The 17135-nt window shown below is 42.0% G+C and overlaps 1 protein-coding gene across 4 annotated transcripts in view; it reads left to right on the forward strand.

Annotated features, from left to right (window-relative positions):
- PRKCH (protein kinase C eta) overlaps positions 1-17135 on the forward strand; it is a 223133-nt gene that overhangs the window by 31127 nt on the left and 174871 nt on the right. The gene's annotated exons all lie outside the window — the stretch shown is intronic.

Below are 17135 nucleotides of genomic sequence, written 5' to 3' on the forward strand. Positions count from 1 at the left end.
TTTAACAAATCCATTGCATTGTTTGTTAGGACATTAAGGTTTGAATGATGTTTTTCCTCAATTTTTCAAATTTTTCAAGTGCGACTATAGTTTACATATACTTATACTTTTTCTAGATAATAATATTAGAAGAAATATAAAAAGAATATGTAATAGTAATTAAAAAGTCAGTGGTAAAAAAATAAGTCCTTTGGAGTCCCATGTGGGAGGTCAGGAGACACCTCCTCCCTGGTCTGTAGAGCACATTATAGTGACCTATTAAATAATAAAAATCACATGGAAGAAGCAAATAATGATAGCCAAAATATAATGTATGGGAAAACACTTTATGGAAATATAAGGCCTTACAGAAATAAAAGATGTTATTGAAGTAACATTGCAATTCTTTGGCGGCCCGGAATGAATGGAGTTGGTGGGAATGGGCTTTGTCTGAAAATGGACTGGAAGAATTCCTCCAAAATTGAAGGAGCTTTGCACTTGCAGTTTTATGTATGGAACATAAGTGGGATGGCTGACAGTCGATTGTTTAATTTTGTCAGTTCATACATAAGGACCTATATTATTCTTAGTTTTCACATTTTTTCATATTTCTAATCAAAATATACTCATCACTCATTTGTTACCTTTTCCCACTTAATTGTATAATTACTCTTTGTATGTTGCTGCATAATATTTCAGTCACTGCTTTACATAATTTGCTGACTTATTGCTATTTCTAATTTTTTTTTTTTTTTTTTACAAATAACACCTCTCTGTGCCAGTAGGTCTTCCTTTTTATTTCCCCTTGTATATCTAGGGATTGTTTTCTTATGAAAGATTTTCTGAATGTAATAAGAACTTGAAGTTTATTCCATAAGCATTTATTGAGTACCTACTGTGTGTTGAGGCTTTGGAGATACAAAGATGAATTTTTAGAACCTTTGCATGAGCTGTGTCCATTTCCTGGAACTCTCTCCCCATCACCTGGTTAATTCTCCATTTGAATTCCACTTCACCAGGAGGCCTTCTATGAGTCCCCCAAAGTAGTTTAGGTTTTTCTGTACTTTTTCTTCTCATTTAATCATGGTTATAACTACATGGTCATTCTGGGATTATTTGTTTTATTTCTGCCTTCCTCAATAGACTATGAACTCTGAGAACAGGTCCCATGTCTGATTTGTTCTTCTTGGTACTTTACTAGGCACTCAGATATCTCTAATAAATGAGTGCTTGAATAAATGAATTAAATGTTTGAATGTGTTCCCTGCTTTGAGAAACTTAGAACATTAGAGGTGACCAATGGATTGGGTTGATAATTTCAGTGATATATAAGTGCTTTATGAAAATAACCTTTTTCCCCTTTGCAACAAAGTCCCTGGAGGAGAGCTCAGTGCCAGCGTGTTATACAACGTCTTACCTGATGTTACCCGTACCCTGCGCTAGGAGTGGGCTCATCTTAAGTTCTTTTCTGCTAAAGCTGTTGCTTTTCTGTACAAACCCTTCTTTGTCGTTGCATTGTATACCAGTAACATTCACCTTTTGGACTTATTTTGGCATCTTTGTTTTCCTCATATTTAAAAAATAGTTTTTTCAGGGCCTCTTTCAGTGGTGTTATCTGATGGCTATTCTTGTTTTGGTCTTTATGCCCTTTTAAAAACTGTTAGTTCCTTGAGGGAAGGGATGATTTGATCTCCGGTAGTACCTAATACAAATTCATGTGGAACAGTGTTGGTAATAAAACTGGATAGGATACATTGGAAAATTCATTTTTTTTAATTTAATTTTTATTTTATATTGGGGTATAGTAGATTTACAATGTTATGTTAGTTTTAGGTGTACAGCAAAGTGGTTCAGTTATACATGTACATATATCCATTCCTTTTCAGATTCTTTTCCCATATAGGTTATTACAGAATACTGAGTAGAGTTCTCCGTGCTATACGGTAGTTCCTTGTTGGTTATCTACTTTATATATAGTAGTGTGTATGTTAATCCCAAGCTCCTGATTTATCCCTCCCTCCCAACTTTCCCCTTTGTTAACCATAAGTTTGTTTTCTAAATCTGTGAGTCTGTTTCTGTTTTGTAAATAAGTTTATTTGTATCATCTTTTTAGATTCCACACATAAGTGATATCATACGATATTTGTCTTCTCTGTCTGATTTCACTTAGTATGATATTCTCTAGGTCCGTCCATGTTGTTGCAAATGGCATTATTTCATACTTTTTCATGGCTGAGCAATATTCCATCCTATATATGTACCACATCTTCTTTATCCATTCCTCTGTCAATGGACATTTAGGTTGCTTCCATGTCCTAGCTATTGTAAATAGTGCTGCTATGAACATTGAGGTGCATGTATCATTTCAAATTATGGTTTTCTCTGGATATATGCCCAGGAATGGGATTGCTGTATCATATGGTAGTTCTATTTTTTTAAGGAGCCTCCATACTGTTCCCCATAGTGGTTGTACCAGAAAATTCATTTTCTTACATACATTTTAATGTATCCCTTGGGTCAAATGGAGAATTTTTTTTAAAAGAATACTTTTTTAAATACTTATCAAATAAGTATTTAAGTGATTGGACCAAAATTTATATTCTTACCTTTTTACTAAAAACATACACTAAATAATTTTAAGGGAAGATTTGGTAGTCTCGTGTTCAAGATTGAAATCTCTTGACTACTATTGCTTTGACTTATCATTTGCTTCATGGGTGGCTTCTGAATTCATTGCTTGGAATGTTGCTACTCAGGGCCAGTGTTGTTAGTATTGCTCTGTCATGATTTTATTTGTTGCTACTTCCACATTCTAGCTGACCTGGAATCTGGAAGATGTCCACCAAAACACCTGTATAATTCAGTCTGAATTCAGAAGTGTCACTTGCAAGAGAGGCAACCTCAGGCTCATGACACTCAAATGATTTAATCATAAATCTCCTTATACATAATAGAAACTGGCAGGTGACTCACCATGGGTGGAAGCCTGAAAACAGCCTGCCAAGGAGGGTAGTTTTTCTGCTAACACATCACCACCCTTTTGAAGTATCCAGAGAACCTGAAGAGCAGGAACTGCCAGTCAGACTGACTGAACGCTTGGCATTCTTTCACGGAAAGATGACAACTCATTCAGGGTGAAAGAGGAAGTGGAGGGGGCGGGGCCACAGAGCAGGAGGGTGACCTGACATTTCCATTATTTTGTAGGCTGCTAGCTCTAGTGCAGTGGTTGTTTGGGGTGGGGGGGAGGAGTTGGAATCATGTACCTCATTGTCTATGTCTAAGGGAATGTATTATACCATTTTTGTCAAGGAGGGGAATTTGTACGCGTTTTATCCTTGTGTTGCTTCAGAATCTGGATTGCGTGTGATCCCTGCTATTCCCCGCACACTGACCTTGGGACTTTGCTGATGATAATTCTAGCATCGTTTTAAGAATTGAGATTCTTCTGTGTCAAATTCTGTGAAATTTGAGAGCCGGAAGACTCGTTACAGGCTATTTCTGGCTTTGCCACTGACATGTTTTGAGTGTCAGTTGATTTTTGTCTCAGTTTAGAAGCTTACATAGTAAGAGTCAAAAGACCTATACTTTGATAATTTATTAAGTGTTGCCTTGGGACATCTTTGGGGGGAAATAAAGTTATCTTTAGTTCTTTGTTACTTTGGGTAGAACCCACTGGGGAGTTCAGTAGGCAACCAGTGGTGAGGAGGGCCGTGGTGGGTCATCTGAAAACTGGTCAGTCCCCCAATTCTATGGTCTGCCTGTGCTTCTGCCATCCTTGTCTGGTAGCAACCCAGGCCCAGGCCAAAGCCAGGACTGCCTTCTCCACCTGGGAGAAGGTGGAGGTCCCGTACCTGGGCCGCCAAGTTGTGCAGGGAGGACTTGCACCTGGGCAGGTTGATGCTGTCCATTTCATCCCCCTTCTACTAAACACTTACTCCAAGCAGTTGGTTCTCCAGAAGGCCTCTCCACCCCCTCATTCAAATGACTGCATCTGAGTTCATTAAGAAACTTGGGACTTCCTAGAATGATCTCCACCAATTTCCTGTCCTGGTGCCTGCAAACATATGTGTAGTCACCTCACCTGCTTCCCTCTAGGTTTCTCCCATCCCCTCCTGATGGCTCCTAGGCCGTCCTCTATTAGTCATTATGCCTTCCTCTCTAATTTTCAACCTTTGCATCTTGACGCTCTCTTTCCCTTTGGCTATGAAATGCTCTCAGCATTTCCTATGTTTGTACTTCTTATACTTACTAATATATGTTTGTCAGATCCAGTGGACATGCTGTAGTCCTTGTTGCTCTGGACATCCTTGTTGTGTCTGATGCAGCTTATCCACTCTCTTCTCCTTAAGAGTCCTTGGCTTCTAGAAGGGATGGTCCATGCCTCTGGTTTTCCTGCTGCTTTTCTATCTTCTATCTCCTTTGTGCAATTGCCCTCCTTTACTCAGCCCTTGCTGTTGAAGTTCAGTTCTGGAGTAATGCTCGTCTCTTCTCACATACTCTGGCTTCAGGGCTTCATCCACTCACTGAGTTTTCGTCACCGTCTATGTGCCGTGACCCCCCAGTTCTCTGCCTTACACTGCAGCCTCGTGTGCAGCAAGTGCTGGTCATCACATGTATATCTGAAAAGCTCCTTAATTGCATGGGGGCTGAACGCACCACCTTTCCTCCGAAGTCTCCCCTTTCTCCCATCTTCAGAGACTATATTGCATGGTGGTGAAGGTTGGTGCTTTGGAATCAGGCAGATCTGGATTCTGACACTCATTGATATTTGATCTTGAACGTATCATTTAATTCCCCAAACTCAGAGTCTTCCTTTTTAAAATGGGGATAGAAATAGTACCTATCTCAGAAGGTTCTTAGGAAGTAGACCCTAATATATCCATACGGTGCCTGGCTCAGAATAAGAGGGCAATACATGTTTGCTTCTACTGGTGGTATTCTCTTTTAGTTACCCTCATCCATCGAGTCATCCTTAATACCTGCTTTCTTTAGCTCCTATATCCAACCAGTCTCCCAGTGTGGCTGATTTCTAATTACCATTTGTTTCCCAGTCCTGGAAATTTCTGAGTTTCCTCTTCTCTTGATTCTCACTACCACTGTCTCCATGCAGGTCCTCATTATTGCTCCCCAAGACGAGGCCACAGTCTCCTGCTTTCTTTTTGTTCCTGCAAGTCCAGTCTGCTACCAGGTGGCCTCTCTCTGTTTAACAGGACCTCTCCCCTGGTTGAAGCCCTCTGGTGACTCCCGTTACGTGTAAATCAAAGACCAAGCTCCTTAACATGGTATCCCTGGTGTCTCATGGCCATTGGTGGCCTTTTAGCTTATTTCTCCCCACTCCCTGACTCCAGCTCTTTTCATGAGCAAAAATATCCTGCTCCGTTCCCTGCGCATGCCATGCTGTTTAGGCTCTTTCTCACCTTTATTATCCACGCTACTTGGAATGCTCCCTTCCCTGCTTTTGCCTTACTACCTCCTTCTTCTGAGGACTCCCCTCAGTTGCCACCTCCTCCGGGAAGCCTTCCCTGCCTGACTCTCTGATGATAGGTTAGGTCATCTTCCACAGAATCCTGTTATTCTCTGTCCTCATCATGCGCTTACCAGGTGGGATCACGGTCTATTTATGGTCTTTCCTACCAACATAAATCCTGAAGGGCAGACACTATGTATCATTCAACTTTATATTTTTTGTACCTAGCTCGATGCTTGACATGTCGTAGGGACTTCTGAAATGTTTGTTAGATGAATGACTGAATTCGAGCAAACCTCCCGATGACCTTGTTTTTCTGGTTTGTGTGGACTACAGTGTTCTGGGGCAGGACTGGGTTTCAGCAGTTCAAGCCATGGCTGGGCAGCCACAACAGAAGTAGACACGCTCATATACCTTCCTTGGAGTTCCTCGTCCTAGATGACGGCCCTGGAGTGAGACTGTCACCTCACTAGTGTCAGAGCCTGAAAATTATTCCTGTGAAGAATAAAATGTGTCCCGTGATTGGCTTAATTTTTTTCCGGAGAAAACGTTAATATTTTAAAACCTGTGGTAATATTAACGCTCTCTATTTGCATGAGAACTTCCCTGATGAAAGATACCAGAGGTGTAAAGTTTTCTGAGTAGTGTTACACCACGGTGGAACTACTTTCCATCGATACGGAGATAGAGAACATGTATACTGTGAGACAGAACTTCTTTAGAGATGGAAAATAGACTGACCTGCCTCAGCGGCTGATTGTCTCCTAATTTCCTATTTTAAAAAGATGACAGCCGAACACTGAAAAGCTTAGGACATTTTAGAACTCTGCCGCCCAATACAGTGGCCACTAGCCACATGTGGCTGCTGAAGTTTCAACTGAATTAAAATTTAAAAATTCAGATCTTCAATCATGTTAGCCACACTTCAAGTTCTCAGTAGCCACATATGACTAGTGGCTACCACATTGGGCATCTCAGATATAAAACATTTCCTTCATTGCAGAAAGTTCTGTTAGACACACTGCTTTTGAATGTGAAAGTCTTGATGGATAATCTCAAAACCACCTAACCACAGAGGGAGTTTTACAGAGCTATGAAATAAGAATTTTTACTGGGTATACCATATAATTGCTGTGTCATTTTATATAGTATATATAGCATTATATCTCCTTATCATTTGAACTTGTCTTTATCTTCAGAGACAACGATATTCAGACACCAAATGTTATATTTTCTGTCTGGAAATGTTTTCTTATACAACTCAAAGGGGAAAATGAAGAATGTGGGTTGAATAAATGGAATTATTTTTCTTTGCTTCACATTATCAGAAAAACTCACAGGCTAAAATATATCCTGGAACTAAATATTTACATTTCTTAAAGAATGCCATCTCTGTGAGAGAGAGAGAGAGAGAGAGAGAGAGAGAGAGAGTGTGTGTGTGTGTGTGTGTGTGTGTTGGATGAAAGGGAAACAAATGATCTGTATTGTTGTATAATATAAAAACACTTAAAAATTAAAAGCAAAATGAAAGCAAGATCTTCTACTTTCTTTTGTTTTCTTCCATATTTGCCTTTTCCACTTGGATTCTGGTGGCCTGAGGAATTTAAGAAGTAAGCATAGGCTTAGTTCAACTGGAACCATGCTAGGAAGCTCTAGCTATCTTGTAGTGCCAGGGAACTCACTAGAATATTTCACTGTGGAGCAGCAACTTTTAACACTGAATACCTTGGATGCCAGTACTGTAGAGGGATGGGAGGGATTGGAATGATCGTTCAGAAGGAATAAAAGTGACAGACCTATACAGTTCATCTCACACACAGATTCATGCATGACTGCCGTGCACAGGGAAGTATGGTCTGAGTCATTCGTGATTAAAGACCCCAGGAGACCATAGGTGACTCCCATCTGGATGGCTTCTGACACCCAGTTCAGAGGCTGCAGCAGGTGGGATAATTTTTGGATTACAGACAGCTGTGATTTCATATTAGCAGCTTGTTTCCCCACCCTGTTTAAAACAGTGCTTGGGGACATTCTTCCTCTTAACATTTTTTGAGAGGAGGGATGTGAGCTTGAGGGTAAAGGGCACTGAATTCTACTTTGACCTTCCTGTACCTTCGTCTTCTTAGGGTGCCTCCTTATTGAGGGAGAGAATAGAGGGCATGTAAGTGTGGAAAAGTTTGTAAGAGAGTGAAGGGCGAAGGGTATTTGTCCCAGATAATAATCACAGTGGTTATAGTATAGGCAAAGTGGGCTCCTGACCAACGTTACAAGTTTATTTTACCAATGAACTTTTACTTCCCAGTGAAACATTAGAATTTCCGGCAGTTAATTATTTGTGGACTTTGTTCATGGTTTTTCTAAAACTTTCAACTGTGTCTCCCTTCATCACAATGGGGCTCAATTTTATACCCTTTATGTCCCCTTTTGAAAAGAGGCAGTATAGCCTAGTGTTACAAATGTGGGCTTTGCAGCAGATAGATGGGGGATGGAAACCCATGGTCACTACTTGGACAAGTTATTTAAATTTCCAAGCCTTAATTTTATAACCTGTAAAATGGGAATAATAATGCTTACCTCACAGGCAAGAGAAGGACATTTTCATGTGTGGAATACAAAATTAAGTCAAGTTGACTCATTTTCAGAAAGACCTTTGAAAATTAATAAACATGCCATATTTCTTGATCATTTTTATGATTAAGTTTGGTCATTTTCTTTGAGTTTTACCACATGTATTCACTTAGTGTTATAAAACTATAAGGAGAAGGGGCTCTCAGTGAAATTAGACAGTCTCAGAATCTGTCCTACTATTAAGGAATTAATCAGAAAATAAAATTGAATGTGCTCAAAAGGATCTATTCCTTTTAAGGCAAATCGCTGTATTATTTAAAGGAAAACAAAGAGGCCAAGGGAAATGAGAAAACTAGGAAATTCAAAGGAAGTTCATTTTTTTTTAAAAAGCCCTTGATTATTTGAACTTTTTGCTGTTTTGAGGAATATCATTGTTCACTGATTTCAATCCAGCCTTATCCTCCAGAGACTTTTTGAGGACAGACTACCCAGTTTTGAGTGATCACAAACATTATCACAGACTTACAAAAGTCAGGATTCATGTGACTCTGACACAGAGGAGGTGGAATAATCAAGGGTTCCTCTCATGAGCACTATGTAGCGATCATCACAGAAGGAAATGAAGTTCCCTTTTCCTTAATGCCTGGGCTGCTTGGGCCAGCATTACTGAAGATGTGTGTCCTGTTGATTGCACCCGATACTGGGCTAATTCCCAGAGGTAGAACGATGGGTCCCAGCCTTGGAGATACATATCGTAGAGAAGGGAACGTGGACGTGAGCACAGGCAACGTCAGTATGAGATGATGAGTGCCCTGACAGGGAGCTGGGAGATGACAGAAAACAGCTCCTTACCCCATGTGAGTCTTTGTGGAGAAGTCACCTGAACAGAGTCTTGAATGACGAGTAGGACTTAGTCATACGATGAATGGGCAGGAGAGAGGGCCACTGTTTGTAGGCTAAGGGAATAGCATGAGTGTTAACGCACTAAACATCCTTTGTATGTTGGTAAGTGCAAGCCTTTCAGTTGAGCATAAAGCACAGAGTGAGGGCTTCCCTGGTGGCGCAGTGGTTGAGAATCTGCCTGCCAGTGCAGGGGACACGGGTTCGAGCCCTGGCCTGGGAGGATCCCACATGCCGCGGAGCAACTAGGCCCGTGAGCCAGTTAGTGAGCCTGCGTGTCTAGAGCCTGTACTCCGCAACGCGGGAGGCCACAAAGGTGGGAGGCCCGTGCACCGCGATGAAGAGTGGCCCCCACTTCTTAAAAAAAAAAAAAAAAAGCATAGGGTGAGGGTCAAGGGCTGCAAGGGGAGTGGTGTAGTTGGGGGCTAGACCATGAAGAGCCAGGTCTATTATGTGAAGGCTTAGAGATATGCTCTGGCTGGGGAGCCATTGAATTTTAACCAGGGGTGTAAATGGTCAGATCTGCCTTTTGGATGGGTTGCCATGGCAGCTTGGTGGATCAGAGACTTGAGGCTGAATGGCAGGAAGCTGTCATGGTCGGCCAGATGAGAGAGGATCAGCCATGCAAGTAAGCAATGGAAGTTAGGGCTGGAGGGAAGATAGGTGTGAGAAGTTCCCATGATGTGAAGTATATATGACTTTGATCAATTGGCTGTGGGAAATGAATGAGATGGAGGAAACCAGGATGACTCCTCCAGTTCTGGTGGTGTTATGGATCTGGGGAATGTAGGAGAAAGAATTGGTGTGGGGGTCAAGATGACGTATTGATTTTAAAGTGTCTACCAGCCAATTGAATGTGAATCTGAAGCTCTGGGAGGATGGATGGCTAGAGACAGGAACCTAGGAGTCATCCATATAGAGGTGGTAGTTAGAACAAATATGAATAGTTTGATGCCCAAGGAGAGTACAGAACGAAGAAGGCAGTGGACGGAGGACAAAGTCCTAGGGAATAGCAGACAGAAGTGGAAGGATGGATGAAAGAAGACATTCCTAGAAAAGACTGTGAAGAAGGGCTCTGCAGGCGGCATCTGTGCTTGTCACAGAAGCTGGGAGGGGGAGACTTTTGAGAGGTTTGGAGTTGAGATAGCTAACCCAGGCCACCCTAAGTATTTGATGAAGTAGCCGTCAAGGTAGAGTGGGTTTGGGTGTTTGAAGAGAATGGAGATTATTTGGAATAATCCAGTCACTGGAGAAAATGGGAGGTGAGCTGACCAAAGAAGAGTGGAAGAAAGGTGAAGAGATGCTGAGGCTTGAGGTTAAAAACTCTGAATGTCCAGTGGCCTCAGTGTATGTGGCTCCCCAGCCTGTGTGCAGGAGCAGAGGCAGCACATGAGGAGATGGATCCAGGGTGGGGTGTTGCCAATCAGAGGTGGTAGAAAAGCAGGGTGTGAGGACGTGAAGGTACTAGCAAGAAATGGGAAGGAAATGCGACCAGGAGGGGGCCTCACAGGTTGGAAGGGAACAGTTCATGGCCTTGGAGGGCTCTGTGTGGTCAGAGAACAGGTGTAGAGGGAGGAGCCAGGAGGCTGTAGGGTGGTGTAGATCCCAGAGCAGTTTCAGTGTGTGGTCATGTGAGTGGGTGGCAGAAGTGGCCTGGCAATGAAGGCCAGCTCAATGGAGGGTGGCCCGCAAGGAAAACTATAGAAAAGGGACTTTGATTCCACTTGCACAAACTTGTAGGATTCACTCTGAATTACAAGAGAATGTGTTGCATAAAAAACTGTATTTGGATGTTTAAGAACACGGTAGGTATGTGTCCTAAATGTTTTGAGCAGTCTTCCTAGATGCAGGGGCATCTCCCCTCAGCATCTCTGAAGGCACCTGTTGGGATCCTGTCGTCATTTATTTAAAGTGAGGGAAAAAGTCTGGGTTTGTGTCTCTTTAAGGAGGAAAATAAGAAAGCTTAGACAATGAATATAATTTATGATAATACTTTATACTTTTCAAAGATATTATTTGCTATTCAGTTTAGTTTGGTAGTTCTGGGTAATCCATTAAAAGTCAATTTTTAGTTTGTTACTTTCTGCAGAGATGGTAGAAAGGAATATATAACCCATATATTTCACTGAGTAACAGAAAGAACTGAAAGCTCTAAAGTAAATTTGTTTTCTCGTGCTAAGAAAGGCAGTAGATTGATGCTGAATTATATACACTTCAATGCAATTCCACCTAAAGTTTCATTTTCAACTTTATATATTTCTGTATTTGATTTTTTAAACTGCAGGTATGTCTTCTAAGATGAGAAAAAATAGAAACAAATCACATTAGCATGTAGTTTCTCGTCTCCTACCATGTGCTGGGTGGTGTGAGGACAAAGGATGCATAAGACTTGCTTCTTGAATCCGAAGAGATCTGAATATAGTTGAAGAAACAAGACGTAAACACAGGAAAAGTTAGATAATTATGCAGGAAGTAAACAGCAAGGCATGACGTGACTAGTGGACAGATAGATACATGGTTTGGGCAGCAGTTCTGCAGGAGTTCAGAAGAAAGGCCATTTCAGGCAGTGACGGTAAAGGAAGGGGTGTTAATGACGGAAAATGAAGGGAAAGAAGAAAAGGATTAAGTAGAGGGACTAAACGTTGGGAATTATGAAGCCTTGTTCTACAGCTTCTGCTTACCTTTTGCCTCCATTTCCCAATCAGTAGAAGGGCATGATGGTATGTTGCCTCCCAGACTGTCAGGAGGTGAGACAGTGATTGCAAAGTTGTTTGCAAGTAAGGCCTGGGCCTTCCATAATGTGTAGGAGGTACAAATGGCAAACCTTTGGAAGGTGCATGAAGTTTTAGGTTGCTAGGGTTTCGTTTCTGTTGTTCGCATTTACTGAGATGGAAAGAATTAGTATATTGCTAAACGTTTGGCTTTGTTTGCCCCCCCCTTTTTTTTTCAGTAAGGAAAGACTCATAAAACTCGGAAGACATTTTATGCAAAACTACTAGTCAAATTACTGCTTTGGAAAAATTGTTTCCATGGCCATGTATCCTTTTTTATTTCTTTATTTCCTTGAGCAAAGATAATAAGTAGTAAGCAAAACAGGAGAGGAGCCAGATTCCAATTTAGGGGGAAAATAATTTGTAATTCACTTGTTCACCTGGCATCCTTAAAAAAGTCAGTGGAAGTTGCAGGGTGGCTGGTGACCACTTTGGGTGAACCTAGCCTGACGCCTGGCATTTTGGAGACGATGGCCTCAGAATTCATGGGTTTCCTAGATATAAGGACATGGATGTTAGTCATGTCAACTTTATTGTTAATTGCTTTGGGGATATAAATGGTATTCATCAGGCAAGGAAGCTTGTACCCAGACTGTAACTAATGTGGACCCTTCTTATACATTTATTGATCCTTCAACATCTCTGTGTTCCATGTTTATGCAAACATTTATACTTGTCCGAATTGCCAAAGACTTTGAGGCATTCAGGGCTCCTGGGCTCTTAGCGTAATGGTGATGAACGTGGGACCTTGGAAATTTAGCCTAAAATTCACTGAGTATTCAGAGAGTACCCCTCTGTCTAGGGAGGTGGCTCATTGCTGCTGTGGTGTTCCCTTCTCTAAGGTAGCAGTAGTAACCTGGACAAAAAGGGAAATTTCTGAGATAAATACTTTGAGTAGGGAATTCTGTTCTCCTGAATATATCCACTTGCCTACATATTCCATTGCTCCACTCCTTCACTGCTTCTGGAACTGGTAACCCAAGGGCCATAAACATGACTTTCTCCTACTTTGGCAGATTGGGGGCCTAGAGCTAGGAAAGTATGTCAAAGAACAGTGGGGATAGAGGTGAGACAGGAAGCTGAAGGAAGCATGCATTACAGCCACAGGGAAGGGGTAGAGTCAGCTAGTACTCAAAGTGACATCTGTCCCTTCCCCAGTCTAAACGTCCACGTCTGACTCAACGTCCTCAGAGGACACGCACCCAGAAAAACAAATACGAGACGGTGCGACTCTGGTATTGCAATGTGTGTGCATGCATGTGTATCAGAGATCAGCCCTGATGTAACTGCCACTGAGGTCACAGTGGGTGAGGTCATGGTGGGTGAGGTTACATGCAAGAGGCACCGCACACCTGAGCTGCCCTTGGTGCTGCTCTCCTCCCACGATTTCCCTGTTTTCAGCATCCACCTTGGTGCCTGGCACACAGTAGGTGCTCAAAAAATGCTTGCTGAATGACTAACTGGATGAATAGGTGCTAACTCTGACCGCTGTTGGAAATTCTGTGACCTGGAATCGTTCTACAAGGAACGAGAGCCCAGGGGAGATTTGTGTCCTGCTTGTGACTTTCTTGTAACAACTGCAAAATAACGTGTTACTCAGATAGACTACAGGCTCTAAACCCAGGCTCTTTGGAGGAGCCTCCAGGTGTCCATGGGCCTCAGGAATAGGATGCAAAGTTGGGGTTTTCTGGGGAGAGAGTCAGAGGGGTCTATGACCCAACCTGGCCTCCTGAGGGGCAGTGCTTTAACCCAGCCTAACCCTCCTGTGGGCATGCCAGTGCCTTCTAGTTCCAGCGTCTGCTGGAGGTTCCTGACAGAGCCCACATTTCGCCTTTTGTTATGGGAAAAAAAAAAAGAGGAACCATGCCTCCAAGGTGATCTTGCCTTTGAGCCCGGTGTGTGTCCTGACCGGGAAGACTTCCTGCTGATGGTCCTTGGCCTGATGCCGGAGATGAGGAGACTCCTCCAGACCGATTTGTAAGGAAAGCCCTTAGAGGCAGAGCTGACTTTATGGAGTCTCTGCTCAGCAGACAGATGGATGTTTATGAAGTAACAGAGGAGGAACAACTAGGCCAGAGGTCAGAGGACTTAATGCTGATGTGCCCTTTGGCAACTCCTGTAACTCTCTTGTAGGTATTTTCCATCTGTAAAACTAGGGCTGGTACCAATTACCTCCCGAGTGGAGCCAACAAGGGGAGTGTGCTGTGGAGGTCTGAACATTCTTGAAATTTTTACAAAAATTTAGAATAGAAAGATGTTTGATTATAAATAAATGGTGATTTGCCCCCTGCAAATAAATTCATTAGACATTTTTGCAGCCTTCGAAATTATATATATAGGCATCCAATTGGTACTTATGGGGAATTGTTTGAAGGATATTTAACAATGCATGCATGCATTTATTCATTATTCATTTATTCAGAAAAATGTGTAGAAGTCTAATATGTGCCAGACCCTGGAAACATACTTCAGCCTATGCTTCCTTTTGACACCCAGGCTGTGTACTTGGCCACATGGTTTGAGTTTTGTAAATCAGCTTTAGAAGAATGCTGCTAGAATTTGCTGTGCAAAATGCACCATTGAGTTACTGTTGGGATATTTCTGGGCAGGTCTGTAACCACTTTCAGTACATCCTATATGAAGATGCACTAAAACAGTGGTTCTTAAACTTTAGCCTGCATCAGTATCACCTGGAGGGCTTGTTAAAACACAGATTGCTGGGCCCAGCCCCAGAGTTCCTGATTGACAGGTTAAGGTGAGCGAGGTGCTTAACTATTTGTCATTCTAAGAAATTCCCATGTGGTACTGATGCTGCTTGGTCTAGGGACCACACTTGGATGTGGTCTTACATTAGACATTTCTTTAGACCTAAAGGCCTTGGGAGTTCTGTTCCTCCTCAGAAATTGGTGTGGTTTCATTGTGGTTAATGTGAATCATGGTTATGATCTTGGTTCCCTTTTTGCTTTGCTTCAGAAATTCGGACTGAAATTTTTAGATCAACTTTAATAAAAGTTAAACTGTTTACTTTTAAACTTAGCCCCAGCCTTGAACTCCTATTTCATTTTCCCCATTCTGATTTTTTTACCTGTTTATATTTTGCAATTTTATTATGTAACTTCTGGTAAACTGTTTTGTGGAATATAGTACATATTGATAAATATGATTGCAGTCACCGTTCTTGGGCATTTGGCTCTTATGTTTTAACTCTTTAATACATTAGCTATAGGAGTAGTTTCTCCAGAAAAGTCGAATTATTAATAGCAACTAACCAAAGTGGATTGAAAATAAAAACTTGGATAAGAGGGTGAGAAACAAAGTTCTCAGTAAAAAATTATAGACTTGTTTTTAAAGAACTGGTGCATAAGTAATATGACATACAAGCAGAAATTTATATTGCTTGAGAACCTTACTATATAAAAGCAAACTATATAGTTTCTTAGATTGTAGGATGAGCAGAGAAGGGATGGAGCGGTGAGAACAGGGGAGGAAGAACTAATAAAGTGGGTTGCCAAGCGTTAGTGTGCATCAGAGTCAGTCACCTGAGGGGTTTGTTACATGGGGTGTTGGTTTACTGGGCCTGGGCTTGGGGCCTGCATTTTTACTAAGTACATCAGGAGAGTCTGGCTCAGGGGGCCTGGGACAAGTTCTTGCGCTTTTACTCCTTTAGTACTGGGGAGAAAAATGAAAAGCGGGGGTGTCTTAGAAACCTCCCAAGTCTTTATCCTCTTTTTTTTTTTTGGAGGATGAGGAGTTCCTGTTCAGATTTTCTGCAACTCTTTGTGAAATCAGATAGTGTAATGGGCATGACATCATTTGCATTACACAGCGTTAGCTCCAAAAAAATACTCATGTTAGATGCTGGTTGGAAGCAGTTTATAGCTGATTTCTCTCCTTCTCCTGCCCCTTTGTCTCTCTGTCTCTGTCTCTCTCTGACTCTCTTTGTCTCTTTTCCTTGCTCTCTCTTCTTCTACTTTTAGTTTAATGGAAGACCCTTCACCAACAGCCTGTCTAAAAACAATCTGGAAAAAGGGAATCAATGGGAGTTCTTCTTAAAAGAAAAGTCTTGGATTCTCACTGAGGGCCTTCTCCAGGAGCGTGGTGCAGCACTAAAGGTTGCAGTATGAAAACTGGCTCTGCCTGGGATGGGCTAACCCGCACCAGAAGGGGAAAGTGGGAAACAGGGCCAACTTAGCTTTGATATGGCAAAGCTACGTACACAATCTAAAAAGGTCAGGGCTCCTTCTGCACTGCTGCCTCTGGCTGGCTTTTCATCCATTTAGTGAAAAACTCACATTTATCACCTGTAGTATTGTTACTAATTCAGATTTAGATTTCTCTAAGGGCTACCTGGATTCAGGTCTCCATGGAGGCAGTTTTTATTTAAAAGGGACTTTTCTTAAATAGACGTTTTATTTTAGAATAGTTCCAGATTTACAGCAAAATTGTGAAGATAGTACAGAGACTTCCCACACCCCTCACACCCAGTTTCCTCTCTTAATATCTTACATTAGCGTTGTACTTTTATCCCAGCTGATGAACCAGTAATGATACATTTCTACTAACTAAACTCCATAGTTTGTTCACATTTCTTTAGTTTTTACCTAATGTCCCTTTTCTGTGTTGGGATCCCATCCAGGATACTGCATTATATTTAGTTGTCATGTCTCCCTAAGCTCCTTGAGACTGTCACAGTTTCTCAGATTTTCCTTGTTTTTGGTGAGCTTAAAAGCTTGAGGAGCCCTAGTCAGATATTTTGTAGGCTATCCTTCAGTTTGGGTTTGTCCGATTTTTCCCTTGTAGTTAGACTGAGATGTGATGGGGTTGTGGTGAGGAAGACCAGAGTAAAGTGTTGCGTGTCATTACATCACATCAATTACATCAGTACACATTCCATACACACATACTAGCAAAAAACTGTTGATGGAAACCTTGATTGCGTGGATGAGCTCACGTTTGTCACGTTTTTCCCATGGGGTTGCTCTTTCCCCGCTTTCCGTACTGTACTTTTTGGAAGGAAGTCACTATGCACAGCCCACGCTTAAGGTTGGAGAGTTAGCCTCCACCTCCTGGGCTGGTGGATGGGGGATAAGTATATACGTACATTATTTGATGCTCTGCTCACGAGATTCCCCCCACACACACCATTTACTTATTTATTCAACACTTCATTTAGGTCAGTGTGGAACTGTGGATATTTATTTCATACCTTAGGTTATAATCCAACACTCCATTATTCGGTTGCTCAAGCTGTGCCAGCTTCGGCCTTTGGAAGCTCTTTCAGTAGGCTCCTGCGTCCCTTGGTGACATATCCCCATCATTGTCGGTTTTTTGTTTTTTTTTTTTTGCCGTATGCGGGCCTCTCACTGTGGTGGCCTCTCCCGTTGCGGAGAACAGGCTCCGGACGCAGCAGGCTCAGCGGCCACGGCTCACGGGCCCAGTCGCTCCGCGGC

Source organism: Delphinapterus leucas, chromosome 2 (genome assembly GCF_059928025.1).
Source record: "Delphinapterus leucas isolate spDelLeu-1000000601 "Yukka" chromosome 2, BTC_Dleu_Yukka2, whole genome shotgun sequence".
Lineage (NCBI taxonomy): Eukaryota > Metazoa > Chordata > Mammalia > Artiodactyla > Monodontidae > Delphinapterus > Delphinapterus leucas.